Raw genomic sequence first — 12817 nt, 5'->3', positions numbered from 1 at the left:
TCTCTATGGAATTTGTAAGTTATGCTCAATTAAAGGGAATAATTGGAAAAAATAAAAGATTCTTTTCAGTTTTCTCTGAGTATTTTCTCCGATGATAGTTTGAAGGTGTGAGTAATGCCATTTGCACAATCAACAGTTTCTTCCTAATGTTTTATTCCTGGGGGGATGGGGGAGACTGATATATTGGGATCATTATCTTTTTTTTCCTATGTGTATTCAAAAAAAGTCTCAAATGTCTTAGAGAATATTATTGTGTGCATATTCAATTCAAAATAAGATTCATATCAATTTTCTGCTCAAATACCATAGTTACATGGCAAAATTTGATTCTTGTGACATAAAGTTTGTTGCTGTTATTCTCATTTTTGCAGGTTCAGTCTTACAGCTTCAAATTCATATTATCAGCAGCTATTTAAATTACAAATGAGAATAATCATAGCACAGGATTATCATCTCTTTAATTCTAGATATCAAATTTCTGTTAATTGCTTTGGAAGCCACATCGACCAATAAGGTCAGTGAAACATTGCTTCATAAGTAGGACATGTTAATCTTTTACATGAAATTGCTAAGCCTCATTTTCTCTACCTGGCACTTGACGACAACTATCCTTAGATGAACCTGGGGAGGACACTAAAGGAGCATAGGTAAATGAAGTAGTAGGAAAATATTTTGATTATTATAAATATATATTTTTTTCTTTAATGCTCTGCAAATTTTTATAGCTATTTAGTAATTGAATGTTTATTTTCAATGATGTGCTGAGGTTGCTTTGTATTTGTCCGCAAGAGCTGACTGGGACATCTTCTCAACTCCAAATTTAGTGACATCAGGTTGTTGGCTTGAAATCAGCCATAAGTGAGAGTATTTATGGAGAAGGCAATGGCACCCCACTCCAGTACTCTTGCCTGGAGAACCCCATGGATGGAGGAGCCTGGTGGGCTGCAGTCTATGGGGTCACTGAGAGTCGGACACGACTGAGCGACTTCACTTTCACTTTTCACTTCCCTGCATTGGAGAAGGAAATGGCAACCCACTCCAGTGTCCTTGCCTGGAGAATCCCAGGGACGGCGGAGCCTGGTGGGCCTTTGTCTATGGGGTCACACAGAGTCAGACACGACTGAAGTAACTTAGCAGCAGCAGCAGCAGCAGTGAGTATTTATATGATGGGGAGTAGCAAATAAGACAAACCAGGGCCATTTTTTCAAAACCTGGAGAGCTTGATGTTAAATATTTACCGGCATTCCACTGCTAGTATTGTTAGAATTGTTAATTTCCTGCTGTTGATAATTGTACTAAACTATGTAAAAGATTATCTTTGTTTTTAGTAAACAAATCCTGAAATAGTTAAGGGCAAAGAGGTTTTATGTCTGCAACTTACTCAGGAAATTTATATGGTTATATACACATAATCTCCACACATAGAGAGATGAGAGAGAGAGAATGGTAAAGCAAATATGGTAAAATATTAACATTTGCAGAATTCGGATGATGGTTATAAGGAATTCTTTGTGTTATTTTTGTAACTTTTTTGTAAGTCTGAAATGATATAAAATAAAAAGCTAAAAGAAGTGTCCTTGAGGCTGAGATAAAGTGCTACAAGAAAAGGAGAATGCAAAAGAACAAGTGAATAGCAAGAGCACTTGCTTGAAAGGTTGTGCAAGGCAGTGGACACGAACATAGCCTGCAGTGTGGGGAAGGGCGTGGGTGGCAAGTGGGGGTCTGCAGGGTCAGGGTTGCCTTGGTTCAAAGGACAAAGATCAGCTCTGCTATTTCTTTTCTGTGGACTTGCCCACTAACCCTCTATGTGCTTGTTTCACCTGTAAAATGGGGTAATAATATCTATGAGAAGCAGTTGTTGCAGTGATTAAATGAGTTAATGCATGAAGCATCTCCGTTAGGGCCTGGCCCTTGGTAAGCAATTGCTATTGTTTTTGTAGTGGCTTTGCGTTTTTAAAACAGGGCATCAAAGCTTCCAAGACCAGGTGCTTAGGAGAGAAAAATGCTCAATAAATTTCAAAATCTTGATAAGTATCACGAACCAAAGCTGTAGGCTTAAAGAGTATGCCACAACATTATGGAGTCTGAGACTGTAGGATACATATACAAGAGCAGTTTTAAGTCACAGGGCAAGGGAATTAGAAAACAAGAACCAAAACGGAAGCTCAAAATCCAAAAATAAACCCCTGATATGAGAAAGATATATGGGGAGGATTTAGAAAGAAGAGTCAGAGAGCTCAGATACAATGTGGAGTTTTATTCCCTGCCTGCCCATTCTCCGCTTCCCTGGAGGAAATCTTTTTGAATGTCAGTGATGATGCTAATATTTATTGAACAATAACAATAGGCCAGAGTGTCCTAAGTGCTTGACCTGGGTTATCTTTTATAATTCTCCCTACACCTCACTTCCCTGGTGACTCAGACAGTAAAGAATCTGCCTGCAATGCAAGAGACCTGGGTTCGCTCCCTGGGTTGGGATGATCCCCTCGAGGAGGAAATGGTAACCCATTCCAGTACTTTTGCCTGGAGAATCCCCATGGACAGAGGAGCCTGGTGGGCCACGGTCCATGGAGTCGCAGAGTCACACACGACTGAGAGACTAAGCACGGCACGACACCTCACTGTAGGTGGCATTATTAGCTCTGTTTTATAATGAGGACTTGGATGCAGAAATATTAATATTAAGTAAATTTCCCAGGTCACACACTTAAAAAGTGTTGGAAGAGAATTAGAAGCCAGACAGTAAACTCCCGAGCCTGCACCGTCTCTGGTGAGTTTGGGGCTCAGAAAGAATGACTAGCGCCTTGTACCCCATGCAGAATTCTGGGAGAAGAGGAACCTGGCAGAAGATGCGTGTAGAGTCGGCCTCCAGGATGGCCTACCGTGACCTCCTCTTCCTGGTGTTGGCACTCTCGTGTAGAACTGCTCCGCCGTGTCACTGCGCCCAGTCGAATGGTATGCGATTCGCTAGGCTAGATCACGAAAGACAATGTGGCTTCTTTTTTGTTCTCTTTCTCAGATCATTGGCCTTGGGAAAAGCTAGCCGCCATGTCCTGGGGTGTCTTCAGAATCTCTCCCGAGACGCCCAGATGGTGAGGAACTGGGCCCTCAACAACATGAGTGACTTTGGAAGCACACCTCCTCCAGCCCCAGCTGAGCCTTCCGATGACTGCAGCCCTGCGGAACAAAGGTTTGTGCGCCCGATGCACAGTGGGGCCAGAAAAACTGAGACACTGGAGTCTGGACCAGGGAAAAGCTGATTGCAGCGCCAAGCAAGGAAAACAGGCGGCCTGTGCTCAAAACCCCTGAACTCCCTGATGGTTTGGGGGGAGAAGGTTTTATAGGCAAAATTTGGACTGAGAGTTGCAGGGTATGTGACTTTCTTCTGATTGGTTGATGGTGGGTGGATAGGGCTGTACTCCCGGCATCTTGGGCTCAGCCTGAAGTTGCCATCTTCTGTCTGGGGAGGGTCCTTCCTTCTGCCGAAGATACTGTTACGTAAATTCATTGAGGAGGAATCAGGATCCTGACCCAAGGCTAGTTGGGGTATAGTTGATTTACAATGCTGTGTTAATTTCAGCTGTGCAGCAGAGTGATTCAGTTATACATACATATACATTCTTTTTTTAAATATTCTTTTCCATTATGGTTTATCATAGGATATTGAATATAGTTTTCTGTGCTGTACAATAGGATCTTGTTTATCCAGTTTATATATGAAACCTTACTTTTAACCCCAACTTCCCACTGCATCCATCTCCTACCCCCATTCCCCTTGGCAACCACCAGTCTGTACCCTACATCCATGAATCTGTTTCTGTTTCATAGATAGGTTCATTTGTGTTGCATTTTAAATTTCACACATGAGTGATATCATATGGTATTTATCTTTATCTTTCTGACTTACTTCACTTAGTATGATAATCTCTAGGTTCATTCATGTTGCTTCAAATGACAACATCTCACTCTGTTTTATGGCTGAGTAGTATTCCACTGTATATATGTATCTCATCTTCTTTATCCATTCATCTGTCTATGGACATTTAGGTTGCTTCCATGTCCAAGGTTGCACTGTTATATCTTCACCTTATTTCTGGGTTCATTCCCTTCCATCCCTGATTAAAGACTGAATCTGCTCTTTGGAACTCAGGGAAGACCAAGGAGGTTGAAGTCTGTTTCTTACAAACAAGAAATGAAGGACACAGAAGGGATTTGTGCCTGGGAGACCCACAGGGTCCTGCTTGGTTTCAACATCTTGACTTCAGCTTCAGGAGAGACCCCAGGTAACAACCACCCACCACCCACAGGTTGCTCCTGAATTTCTGACCAACAGAAACTGAGATAATACATGTTTTTGGTTTTAAACCACTAAGTGTTGGGATAATATGTTATGCAGCAAAGGGTGACTGATACAGTCTAGCACCAAAAAAAAAAAAAAAAAAATGCTTTGAGAGAAACAGTGGTATAGCAGATTTGTGCAAAGAGAGCATGAGGTGATCTATCTTTCCCCCAACAAATATTTTTGGTTAAGAATTAAGATCTGAGAGGGGAGCCCAGGACTAGGGTGACAGAACCCTATGCTAGGGTCTGCAGGGTGGGCTGCCCACGTCAAGGCAACCAGACTCCAGGTTACGTCAGCTGAGGCCACACATGAGGCATGGTGGAGACAGAGACTGATGCCCAAGATCAAGTAGCTCAAGCTTCACTCAGCGCAGTCTTACCTGAGACTCGCCAGCACACCGCTCCACTCCCCAAGCCCAGGATGACTCTCTCAGGAACTTCCAGCATTTCAGGAACTTAACTGCTGGGGAAAGGGCATAAAGGTGACGAGAAAGATGGGACAGTCTTGAGAGGCTAAATTTTAAACTGAAGATGACTAAGTTTTACCTTGAATGAATTTTCTACCACAAATTAGCATTTGAGAATAAAATTAATTTCAACTACAGAGAAATAAGGTATTTATAGACTTTTGCACAGTCAATATTTGTTGTTACAAATCTCCACACCCACTGTTTCACGAATGGTAGGGATTCTTGATCCCAGAGCAAGATAGAAGAAATAGATCAGTAGTGTCACAGAAGGGCAGTGCGGATTTCCTTTGTTCAGACATGTAACTGCATTACTTTCGGTGATGAGTTCAGTTCAGTCGCTCAGTCATGTCTGACTCTTTGTGACCCCATGGACTGCAGCACGCCAGGCCTCCCTGTCCATCATCAACTCCCAGAGTTTGCTCAAACTCATGCCCATCGAGTTGGTGATGCCATCCAACCATCTCATCCTCTGTCGTCCCCTTCTCCTCCCGCCTTCAATCTTTCCCAGCATCAGAATCTTTTCCAATGAGTCAGCTCTTCTCATCAGGTGGCCAAAGTACTGGAGTTTCAGCTTCAGCATCAGTCCTTCCAATGAATATTCAGGACTGATTTCCTTTAGGATGGACTGGTTGGGTCTCCTTGCTTGGTGATGAGAAATAAGTCTTTATGGAGAATAAGCTCTCTTGCTGTGCACTACTGTTGGCTAATACTCCTGATATACTCACAATGTTCCAGGGAGTTGTTCTCACCATTTTACGAATATTAAACTTATTCTGTTCTCACAGAAAATCTATGGGGTGCTTATTAGTATCAGCCCCATTTGAAAAATGGGGAAACTAAGGTAAGGAAGCTTAGCAAACAACCGAAGGTCATACATGGCCAGTCTGGTTCTGGGGTGGATAATTTAATCAGTGTTCTCATGCTCGTCAGAACGCACCTTATACTCCAAACACTTTATTTCTGGTTTTGTTGTTGTTTATCACTAAGTTCGGTCCAACTCTTTGCTATCCCAAGGACTGTAGCCCACCAGCCTCCTCAGTCCATGGGATTTCCCAGGCATGAAAACTGGAGTGGATGATCATTTCCTTCTCCAGGGGAACTTCCTGACCCAGGGATCGAACCTGCATCTGCTCCATTGGCAGGGGGGTTCTTTACCACTGAGCCACCTGAGAGGCCCTAATTTCTAGTACATCAGGTTTATCCTAAGAGCTGTAACTAAGTTGGAAAAGTGTATGATTTAGATCCAAATTTACTGTGGAATTTCCTGACGATACTAGACAAAGAGTTTATTGGCTGATTTCTAAAATGGGGCTAATTGTAGTCATCTGCATGCACAGGTGTTTATGGAGATTATTCCGCTAGTATTTAGATTTCACTTTGAAGTGAATAACTTTAGGTGTCCTGGCTATGGGGTGGAGAGCTCTATGAATCTTTAAGGACTGGCTTGTAAACATGTAATCAGAGGATCTGGTGTTGCCTGAGAATCCAGAGCAGGTTTTAAATAGCTCACAGAGCACTAGGCTGGTCTTTCCAAGTCCAAGTTATCAAAAATAGTTTCCCAGTTTGTGCGTGTGACCTTTCCTGGCTGCAGACACTGAGCCATAAAGGCTATTTTGCCTTTGCCTGTCACCAGAAGCAAAAGCAAACTGCTGACTTTTTCAAATATGAATGACAGAGATCTAAATAATCTCAAATGTGGTGCTAGCACACAGCCCTGCGAGGCCCTTGGGTTTCCCTGAGTTCAGTGGAACTACTCTTTCCGTCGGATTCCTCCAAGATAGGGAATGGGCCTCAGTGGCCACGTCCTGACTTCATCAGCACATTCAACCAGAAACAAGACAGCCACAGACGCCCAAGGATCCTTCTATAGACAACTGGAGAATTTCTGATGTTGTCGATTAACTTGTTTCACTTGACTTATCTAAAATTTACTTGTCTAATACAGTCTGGTGGCTTTGCTCACTTCATTAGACCTGGAAGATAGGTTCCATCCAACATTTACAAATTCATTTTATGAACTCTTCATTTGAGAACTGTTCTAACACTCTAGTACTCTTGCCTGGAAAACCCCATGGATGGAGGAGCCTGGAAGGCTGCAGTCCTTGGGGTCGCTGAGGGTTGGACATGACTGAGCAACTTCACTTTCACTTTTCACTTTCATGCATTGGAGAAGGAAATGGCAACCCACTCCAGTGTTCTTGCCTGGAGAATCCCAGGGACAGCGGAGCCTGGTGGGCTGCCGTCTATGGGGTTGCACAGAGTCAGACACAACTGAAATGACTTAGCAGCAGCAGCAGCAGCTAACACCTATATGTGAAGTTAGCAGGGAATAAGAAAAATGATTGCTATGCTGAGATATTTTCTAGATGGTAGTCATATGGAACTATTGTGAAACATGAAAAATTAAAAAAAAAATCCTAGAAGATAAACATTTAAAGTACTCGATGAGTGGAATTTTGGCATTATTATACATTTTTTAAAAATCTGCTACTTTGGTCCAGAAAAAGATAGAAGTTTCAGTGTTCTTTTCTGTAAAGAGACTTCTAAAGTGCCATCAGGTAGAACTTATATTCTCGTGAAATACTAGGTCATAATCTTTTAATATTGTTTTTTAAAAATTTACTTTTGTTGAAGTATAGTTGATTTACAAGGTTGTGTTAGTTTTAGGGGTACAGCAGAGTGATTGGGATATTTTTCCCATATAGGTTGGTACAAAATATTGAGTATAATTCTTTGTGTTATACAGTGAGTCACTGCCATTTATTTTACATGTAGTAATATGTATATGTTACTTTTTAATATGCTCCTTCCAGTTTTCCAATGAATATTTATTATTAAGCAAGCCACGATTCAGGATCCCGGGGTGGGATCACCATGTACCCAGGTGCCCCTTTGCTGCCCTGGGAGAAGGATGGGGGGCAGAGGAGGGACTGGAGCCACTGTGGGTCTTCCCAGGACGGGGCGTCTTGGGCTGAGAGTCAAGCTGTGGGGCCGGAGGGCTCGCACACACAGAGCCCTTCTCGCCCTGTGGTGGCACTCCCACCAGCTGTCACTGCCTTCTGACAGTAATGCAGGTCCAGGGAACTCTGTTCACAGTTCCAGGTCTGCTTCTTGCTGGGTAAGGTGCCATCAAAGCGTCAGTCTGGTAGTTCTTGATTTGGGTCTTGCCATCTTTAGCAATAGTGCTGACTCCCAGAGACACCCCCGAAGCAGCGGGAAGCTGTGTCTGACACTGTGGTTAATCACCTAAGGGCTGGACTCTGCTTGTGGTTCCGTGGTTGAGAGTTTGCCTGCCGATCCAGGAGACATGAGTTCAATTGCCTCATCTGGGAAGATTCCACATGTGATGGGGCAGCTGAGCCCATGTGCTGCAGCTGCTGGAGCCCACCTGCCCTGGAGCCTGTGCTCCACAAGGAACCGCACCCCCCCACCGCCATGAGAGGCTCATGTATCGCAAGCGGACAGTAGCCCCCTGCTCTCTGCAACTAGAGAATGCCCGTGCACAGCAAAGAAGACCACAAATAAAATAAAAAATTTTAAAAAGGACTGGGTTTAATTTTCTGGGTGAGTTAGTTGAGATTTAACACTGTTTACTTTTATGCTTCATGATTATAAGTCAATATTTATTCAGAGAATGGAATAAATAGCATTTTATTTTCCTTATTTATAAAATGAATAGATATTTCTTGAAATGTGCATTCTCTTTTTAATGTGGGCAACTCACTAGGCCTGCTGTGTTTTTTCACATTCAGGTGCTTTTATTTTTTGTTTAAATCTGCTTATTTTTAATTAGAGGATAATTGCTTTAGAATATTGTGTTGGTTTCTGCAATATATCAACATGCATCAGTTTTAGGTATACATTAGGCTTGCTGTTGTTTTTTTTTTAATTGACTGATTCTTGAATCATGCAAGAAAAAAATTTTAACTACACTTTCAGGGCACTCATCATGTACTTTAATAAACTTCTGCTGTCAAAACTTTCCCTGTACCTGAATACTGCTTACCATGGGTCCATTTCAGGTTTATGGAACACTTGCATTTTACAACCACCACTGCTTCTGCCTCTGTTTTTCAGTTTTCATTTCTTAACTGAGGAATCATACTGGTCTACCTCATCTTTCTGATCAGGTCTTAAGAGAGCACCAGGTCTTAAGAGAGTACCACAAGCCCTGAACCTTGAGTGTGCTGCGTGCCTTTGGGCCAGCTGCCTTCCCCAGCAGACACAGATGCTGGGGCAAAGCGAGTTCTCACAGAAAGAGGTATGCAACATGGGGCAATACTGGCATTTTTGGGTATAATGCAAAGTAGGAAACTAAAGATTAATCTAGTTGCTAGACTATTCCGTTCTTTTGAAATAAATTCCTTGTAACTTATTATGGAGCACTTGAACTTGATTTCATAATCAGGATCTTAGTTCAAAGAAATAAAAACAGCTTTTGCAAACAACTGCTGTCACTGTTGGCTGGCTGATCCAGCGGCTCTTCCTGCCCCTTGAACTGGAGAATTTCCCTGAATTTTCTGGATTTTCTGGTAAAAGAAACTTGTGAGGCAGCATTGCGAGTTTGTCTTCCTCTTGCCTTGGTTGCTGGTGCTAAGCGTGAGTTCTAGCAGCCATCTATCTAGTAACTATTAGTGGGTAAGTCACTGGACCAATTTCTACCTCAGCCTTCCTCTGAGGCAAGTAAAAAAGATGACTATATTTTTAAAAGCTACTTCAATTTCCTGTAACTTATTTGCATGCAGTCCTAACTGATACAATAAAATATGGTTACACCAAAGAGGGTCAGGCCAAAACTTAGAGGACTGATGACGATACTGAAGTCAAACTGGACACTGTCCTATTTTTTTCAATACAATGAAAGATTTCAAGACCAATTTCAAAATTACAAAGTGCATTTACTATTTTGGCATTTCTCCTTTACATTTATCATTTTCTCTTCATAAGTCTAATTGTGAGTACCACCTCACATGAACTGAGCAAATTATATTGTCTTGTAAACAGTGGTTTTTATATATTGGCCATTCCTCTCAAAGCATTATCATAAATCAATATAAGCACTTTTACTTTGGAAGAACTCCTGAGATTTGAATATACAATGTAATTAATAGCAGAGAATAAATTAGATCTCTCTTCTTTCTCTTTTCTTTCCTTCCTTCTCTCTTTGTTTCCAATTATTTCCTTCCTCTCACAATGTTTTTTTCTCTATTTAATCTTCTTTCTTTCCTTAAAAAAAACCTTTCCTACATTTCTCATAAAGAATACAAACATTTTCGGGAATTTCCTGGTAGTCTTTGTTGTTGTTGGTGTTGTTCTGTCAACTGTGTTTGACTTTTTGTGACCCCATGGCCTGCACCATGCTAGGCTTCCCTGTCCCTCACTGTCTCCTGGAGTTTGCTCAAACTCATGTCCATTGAATCAGTGATGCAATCCAACCATCTCACCCTCTGTCACCCCCTTCTCCTCCTGCCCTCTATCTTTCCCAACATCAGGATCTTTTCCAATGAGTTGGCTCTTCACATCAGGTGGCCAGAGTATTGGAGTTTCAGCTTCAACATCAGTCTTTCCAATGAATATTCAGGATTGATTTCCTTTTGCATTGAATGGTTTGATCTCCTTGCAGTCCAAGAGACTAAGAGTCCTCTTCAGCACCACAGTTTGAATGCATCAGTTCTTTGGCACTCAGCCTTCTTTATGGTCCAGCACTCACATCGTAGATGACTACTGGAAAAACCATAGCTTTGACTATACAGACCTTTGTCAGCAAAGCGAAGTCTTTGCTTTTTAATATGCTGTCTAGGTTTGTCATAGCTTTTCTTCCAAGGAGTAAGCGTCTTTTAATTGCATGGCTACAGTCACCATCTGCAGTGATTTTGGAGCCCAAGAAAAGAAAGTCTGTCACTGTTTCCATTGTTTCCCCATCTATTTGCCATAAAGTGATGGGCCCGGATGTCATGATCTTTGTTTTTTGAATGTTGAGTTTTAAGACAGCCTTTCACTCTCCTCTTTCACCTTCACTGAGAATCTGCCTGCCAAAGCAGGGGACACAGTTTCCATCCCTGGTCCAAGAAAATCCCACATGCCACAGAGCAGCTAAGTTCCATGCTACAACTGCTGAGCCTGCGCTCTAGAGCTGGAGAGTTGCAATTACTGAGCCCATGTGCTGCAAATACTGAAGCCCGGGCACCTAGAGCCTGTGCTCCATAAGAAAAGCCCCTACAATGAGAAGACTGTCCTGGGCAATGAAGAGTTGCCCCTGTTCACCACAACTAGAGAATGCCTGCGTGTGGCAACGAAGACCCAGCACGGCTAAAAACAAGTAAAAATAAATCTAAAAAAAAAAAAGAATATAGACATTTTTCTAAGTATTTATGTACCTTTGTGGTAGACATTTTGTCCTTATGCATTTTGTGGGGAATTTGCCTGCATGTTAACATGTTATACAACATAATCAGCAACGGAAAAGTTTTTGAGATTTTCAGTTTCAAATAATTTCCCTCCATTTTTTTTTCTATAAAAATACAATCCTTGTTTGAAGTACATGCCGTTTTGTCACAGTTGGAGACTTATGATCCAAGCCAAAATGATCAAATGATTTTTGATCATTTTGAAATATGAGATCACAAATCCATAATCATATTTGATTATTTACCAATATTTTTCTACTCACATGTATAAAAACACTGTGTGTTTTAATATTATACCAACTTGCAAAATATAGCTCAGTCAGTGTCTAAGATAGGATTAAATAATATAATTTGGTATGTTGTAAGTCAAATCCCTTATGATTATACAGTGGAAGTGAGAAATAGATTTAAGGGCCTAGATCTGATAGACAGAGTGCCTGATGAACTATGGATGGAGGTTCGTGACATTGTACGGGAGACAGGAATCAAGACCATCCCTATGGAAAAGAAATGCAAAAAAGCAAAATGGCTGTCTGGGGAGGTCTTACAAATAGCTGTGAAAAGAAGAGAAGCAAAAAGCAAAGGAGAAAAGGAAAGATATAAACATCTGAATGCAGAGTTCCAAAGAATAGCAAGGAGAGATAAGAAAGCCTTCCTCAGCGATCAATGCAAAGAAATAGAGGAAAACGACAGAATGGGAAAGACTAGGGATCTCTTCAAGAAAATTAGAGATACCAAGGGAACATTTCATGCAAAGATGGTCTTGATAAAGGACAGAAATGGTATGGACCTAACAGAAGCAGAAGATATTAAGAAGAGGTGGCAAGAATACACAGAAGAACTGTACAAAAAAGATCTTCATCGGGAGTTGGTGATGGACTGGGAGGCCTGGTGTGCTGCGATTCATGGGGTCGCAAAGAGTCGGAAAAGACTGAGCAACTGAACCCAACTGAAGTGTTTTAAACTGAACAGGATAAAAATTAAAAACAGCCTAATGTTGAGTAAGACATACGGAAAGTAAGCTTAAGCCATCTCCTTAGACAAGAAGGGCCACTTAGCTTACAAACGAGAGAAACAAAACAGAACATCTTTTCCAGTTTTTACCAAATTCAAGAAAGGTAAAATAATGTATTGAAACACGATTTCTCTGTCCATATGAGTCTGAAAAAAATCTGAACAGACAGTAATTTAACCAGAATCCAAAGTTCAGGGGCAAGACTGCTGAAAGCTCTCTCAGTTGAAAAATCACTGTTTGTAGAAGTAAACCTTTGTTCCTGGTCTGTAAATTATTAAAACAAGTAAATAATGAGTTCCCAGGCCTCCTCGTTAGGCCTCCTTGCAAGCACTGACGCGCTCCCTGGCAGCTCACCCTTGCCACGGCTGCAGCCCTCGGCGTGTGCGGAGGCCGAGCCGGTCCCAGGGCTGCGCGCGCATCCTCGCGCCAACTGTGGGTCAGCCTTTCCTGCCGCCTCCTCTAGAAGTTCAAATCTGGGGAGCTCAGTGGAGGGTAGGTTCTTGCTCTAGAAGCTTTTCTAATGCCGTTTCCTTTCTCTTCTGTATAATTCACTTTGATTTTTGCCTCAAAGTTCTTATTTTGCC

At 41.8% G+C, this 12817-nt stretch overlaps 1 long non-coding RNA gene across 3 annotated transcripts in view; it reads left to right on the top strand.

Moving 5' to 3' along the window:
• Positions 1-744: 744 nt before the first annotated feature.
• LOC147358990 (uncharacterized) overlaps positions 745-12817 on the top strand; it is a 32840-nt gene continuing 20767 nt past the window's right edge. The window contains exons 1-4 of one of the 3 annotated variants that reach the window (XR_015140132.1): positions 745-1151; positions 3020-3370; positions 4151-4283; positions 8942-9072. This is a non-coding gene — a long non-coding RNA (uncharacterized LOC147358990). Of the gene's footprint in view, positions 1152-3019; positions 3371-4150; positions 4284-8062; positions 8791-8941; positions 9073-12817 lie in introns of those variants that run through there. The other 2 variants (XR_015140133.1, XR_015140134.1) reach the window with 2 other exon arrangements.

This window comes from Bos grunniens, chromosome 14 (genome assembly GCF_055505025.1).
Source record: "Bos grunniens cultivar Pamir isolate PY7600 chromosome 14, Bosgru_T2T1.0, whole genome shotgun sequence".
NCBI classification, from domain to species: domain Eukaryota; kingdom Metazoa; phylum Chordata; class Mammalia; order Artiodactyla; family Bovidae; genus Bos; species Bos grunniens.
Note: the sequence above shows the minus strand (reverse complement) of the source record. Positions and strands in the feature narration are given on the sequence as shown.